This window comes from Haemorhous mexicanus, chromosome 4 (assembly GCF_027477595.1).
Source record: "Haemorhous mexicanus isolate bHaeMex1 chromosome 4, bHaeMex1.pri, whole genome shotgun sequence".
NCBI classification, from domain to species: Eukaryota; Metazoa; Chordata; class Aves; order Passeriformes; family Fringillidae; genus Haemorhous; species Haemorhous mexicanus.
Window position 1 is genome coordinate 13379876 of NC_082344.1, and position 5182 is coordinate 13385057.

Below are 5182 nucleotides of genomic sequence, written 5' to 3' on the forward strand. Positions count from 1 at the left end.
TGAGGCTTCTTGTGACCTTTTTTTCATTAATGTTTCCACTTCAATGCATATTTATTTAATCATCCCCCAGTTTGTTTCATCTTAGGTTGTTGTGAACATTATGATAAATAGAACTGTTTAGTGGTGTTTTCTTGGTACAAGCCACCACTCAAACTCTGTTTCTGGAAATTTTGTGGCTCTCACTTTACCTTTACTGAACTTACAATACCAATATAATCAGTTCCTTGAAATTTGTGGAAAGGCACTTACTTTTAGAATAATGATTAGAACAAAACTGTTAACAGTTTTTGCTTAAAATCTGAGCCAGTAGAAAGGTTGGTGAGTCAGGCTGAGGTCTGCACTTCTTTAGAATGGCCTAAGCATGGCAGAATTGGGTCTATTGGCAAACAACCATGAAGTCAGAACAAGGAAAAGTGACAGTTTGGGAAACAACCCCTTCTTTCACACAGCTGTGGTAAATGCAGAGACGGTTGTGACTGGAGTGAAAGGAACTGGTGCTGACTCCAGCTGTGCACAGCTGTAGTTCGCAACTCTCATTCTGCCCTGAGCCAGTCAAACAGTGCCATGCTTGAGTGATCCCTACAGTGTCCCTTCCTAATGCTGTATCTGGCATCTGCTGACTGAGATGCCATCATCTAATGTAGCATAATTTTGGAATCTTTTAAGAAAACAAACAAACCAAAATGGAGCAAATGCTCATAAGCCCTGCTCAGTTTTGGCCTGGTAAGAGCCCAAATCTAAAAGGCAGCAGCTTTGTGTAAACAGAAGTTATGAAAAGTCAATTTTGCTGAGGAGTCCCAGATGCAGCACAGTTCTGACTTGCACAGGACATGAGTTTCTGTTTGTCTGTGACTGGTTTGCAAACCTGCTGAGAACAGGTTGAGTAATCACACTTGCTCTTCAAATAGTCCAACAACATGATAATGTGTAGCAGTGTTACCAGCCAGGCTACAGCATGTCACACATTGAATTGTCCTGGCAGCCCTTGAAGAAATTATTTAACTTAGCAAAACCTAAAGAAAAATGCTTTAATGCTTAAGCCTTTAAAATCATCCATTTTCACCAAAAAACCCCCAAGCAAATACTATCAAAAAAATCCAAAAGAAACCATGAGCAGTTGCTTTACATTAGTCTAAATAAAAACTTGAAGAGCAAACAGAAGGGAAAGATTTATTACATAGTTAAGCAGCACTTCATTTGTAATGATTGTCAAGTGTCCACATGCAGTAAGTGAAAGGAACTAAACTTTACTCTCCCAAGTGGCGTCCTACAAGTTGAAGAAAATCTGTTTGCTTTCAACAAGTAAAACAATGAAAATATTTTGCTTGTAGGTTGTTTTCCGAGTGTCATCTGGAAAAAAAAAACCCTGCCTTTTCATAAGTATTTGCCTGTATTTTGATGTTATTGTCAAGCAAACAAATAGGCTATTATTGTACAATATGGGAAAGCACTCATTACTACTGTTCTGAAGGCTAGAATCTGTTTAAGAATGTTTGAAAGCACTTGAAGCATTGGCATATTATTTTTCCAGTGTAGCTTTACAATGCAGTTTTAGTGCATATGGACCATATGCCATACTCTCCTTGCACCCAACTGCAATTACAGCCTTACCTGTGAGAGCCTCCTGTCCCTATAGCTGGGGTCCTTGTTAAAATTTGAGAAAATGCTGTCTGCCAACTTAAAAAATACCCCCTAACACATAGAAAGCCCCAACAAACCAGGACTCCCCTCAAGCACATTTATTATGGGCTAGAGAACACCAAGTATCAGATTCATCAGGACAGACTGTTCTCAAAAACTCTCAGGAGAGAAATTGCCTAACTTTAGGTGTATTTATTTTTGTATGTGAAAACAGTGTGCACTATGACTGTCACTACTGGTTTATCATGGGTTTTAGTCTCATTTTCTGTTAAAATTCATCCTGAATTATGGCCCTTATGGTGCCGTTCTTTTAAAGCAAGTTCTCTCTTCTCTTCACTAGAGGGCACCCCACGACCACATATAAGCAACTACCAGCCTGATAACATTACAGCAAGTAAAATAAAGTTCTTGACAGGACAACTGAGTTTTAGACTGATAAATGAGGGAGTAATTAAAACCAAAATTATTTCTGGTCCAATACTGTCACTACCAGAAGTTCCCCTGGAACCTGATTACATCTCCCATCAGTGAGTGAGTTCAGTGGCTGTGAGCACCTGCCCTGGGCCAGAATCAGACAAAGATCAAGAATTATTTTGATTTTCAGATAAGCTATTCTGCATCCAGTCTGAAATTGAGAATAATCCAAGGCAAGGAGCCTCGGTGTACAAGTGTTTGATTCCTGTATTTCTGACTGGAATAACCTAAGTAATGAAGGTTGTTTTCAGGAAAACAATTTATTAAAACAGTAGTTATTTTGTATTCCTCAAAGGAAAACTCAAGGAAAAAAAAAAGTAATGCTATTTAAAGTGTACAAAGACAACAAAATTTAACTTGCAGTTTTCTTGTTTTAGAAAATTAACTCTAGAGAAGTATTAGCTCTTTAGAAGTATTCTGTCCAATTCTTATGTGATCTATTTTCACACAAAAAAGGTAACCAAATAACAACTGGTCTTGAAGCCATAAGCTGTCAGCTTATTATCTTTTTTTTTTTTTTCGCAGCAAAATTAGGCCTTATGGCATCAAACAGTATGCTTTATTGTTAAAAATCACGGACAAAGTGTAGACAAGAAATAGGTAAGAAAAAAGCTGCTCATATCAAGAGCTAAAACTCTGTCATCCTGAAAGTTTTCTGATTATTTTTCCCAAAATTTGCAAATAATAAAAAAAAAATACTCCAGAAGCCTCTGCTTATTGAAAGAGACAATTTAATAAAACAGAAAGTTGCTGAGCAACTTGTACTATGCACAATACTAATGTAAGTTTCAACACCTGTTTAAATGTCTCAGTAATTGTTCACCAATTTCTTATTTCAGAACTAGGAAAAGGCTGGAGCAGCAGGTATATTACACTATTTAAGGTAATGGATTTTCTGGAGTTTTTAAGAGATGAACTAAGTGCATTCTAAAGAATCCATTCTTTATGTTGAGAATTTATTACTTTTAGTCTAAAAATAAAAAATAGGAAAACTTTATTCCATAAACCTGTAAAATCTCTCAGCTTCCTATTTTTTAATTTGTAGGAGGAATATGAAGGGGCAATTGCTAGGAAAAAGAAGCATTCACATTATATGCTTTACATTTGCATTTTTCAGAGAACCAACACTGACAACCAACTGTATCTTAAAAACAGGCCAATATGAAATTAGAAGGTTGCCAGTTCTGCAGTTATGACCATAGAATCACAGAATGGTTTGGGTTGGGAGGGACCTTAAAGATCATCTCATTGCAAGCCCCCTGCATGGACACCTCCCACTAGACCAGGTTGCTGAGAGCCCCATCCAGGATGGGCTTGAACACTGCCAGGGATGGGGCATCCACAGTTTCTCTGATCAACCTCTTACAGTGCCTCACCATCCTCACAAGTAAAGAATTTCTTCCTAATACCTAATCTAAACCTTTTTTCTTTCAGTTTGAAGTCGTGCCCCCTGGTTCTGTCATGGTCTTCCAAATAGCCTCTCTCCATGTTTTCCTCTTGTCAAAAAATATTTCATAAAAACCTTGAGTTTCATAAGAGACAGCCACCTCTTTTTACTGTTTTCCTAAAAATACTGCCCTGGTTTATTGCTTTCTTGGTTTTATTACTCCGAAGCAAGTTTTGATGTCATGCCAAGTGTTGTAAGACCAGGAAGAAAAAGGATTAGATTACTGAAAGCAGGTAAAAGCTTGGCATGTGGATCCTGATACTACAAAGAATGGATTTTCTTTCTGTAACCTTTAGAGATAGTATCAATATATATTTACCAGTACTAAACTAGTAAAGAATAGTATATCAGTAATCCAAATGACAGAACACTTTTTTTTCTCTGATGAAAAGTCCATTCCACCAGCATCTCAAACTTTTGTTTAGTTTGGTTGGTTGGCATTGTTCCTATAAATTCCTTCAAGTGAAATTATGTTTCTTTACAACAGCTGTCCTGGGAATACAAGCTTGTTTGCAGTCGGCTTTGATTTACTGGATGGCTAAAATTTATTCAAAGGGATCAGAAACACAGAAAGCAGTTCAGGGGAATAAACAGTGAAGGAGATAAAAGAACTGAAAAGTTGGAAAAGCATGAAAAGAAGAAAGAACAAAGCCCATCATGTCAGAAAAAGAAAGTAGAGAGCTATATGAAAGGGAAACAGTTGAATATGTTGGAAAAGTTTAAAAGGAAGATGAGAGAGAGTAGAAAATCTAAATTAATTTCTAAGTTGAGTTTAAAAATTAAGCCTTATTAAAGTAAAAATGGGTCCTCATCCCCCAACAACCATAAAAACTTCAATGATTATTTAGCAAGAAAACAGGTCAGGAAACGTGAATGTGCTGGGATCTTGGCTGGTTTTTTCTTTAGTTTGAAGGAAATCACAGTTCTCTGAAGAAAAAGAAAATCACAAAACCCTCCAAGTCCTGTTGTCACCTTTCAGTTGACTTTGATAAGCTTTGCATCAATTAATTATACAACATATCTAGAGTCAAGTTCAAAGAACAGTCAAACAGTTTAAGTTTTATTTGCACAAGTTTTTAAACAGCTAAAGTTTTATTTGCACAAGTAGTTTCATTGTGCCTCAAACGCACACAGCTGAGCAGCTTCCTTACTACAGTCGTATTCCCTCATATTCCCCCACAATCCATTGTATTTCAATATGAAATCAAATTATGAGTAATGGTCATAAGATGGTCAATAAAACATGGATGCTGGATATCAGTGAGAGATTGTGGAATCTTGATTTATCACCATGCTAGTCCAGTGTTACAGCACCAGAAATACAATTAAAAGATGAAAGTTGCCTATATTCACTCTACATTGTACATCTCTTTCATTAATACTCCAAGTTCCACATGGGGCTCAAAAACATTTCTGCCCAACATTCACATAAAGAATTCATAGCTAGGAGACAGTCCAAACCTAGTTGCATCACAGCCGACACAGCTGGCTCCTCAAGTTCTATGTATGGCTGTCTAAAAATAACCAAAACAAAACAAACAACCAAAACAAATAAGGCAGCAAAGAAACAGAAGAATGCAGATATAGGGGCTCCAGAGGGTTTTGAAAGTGGAAAAGGAA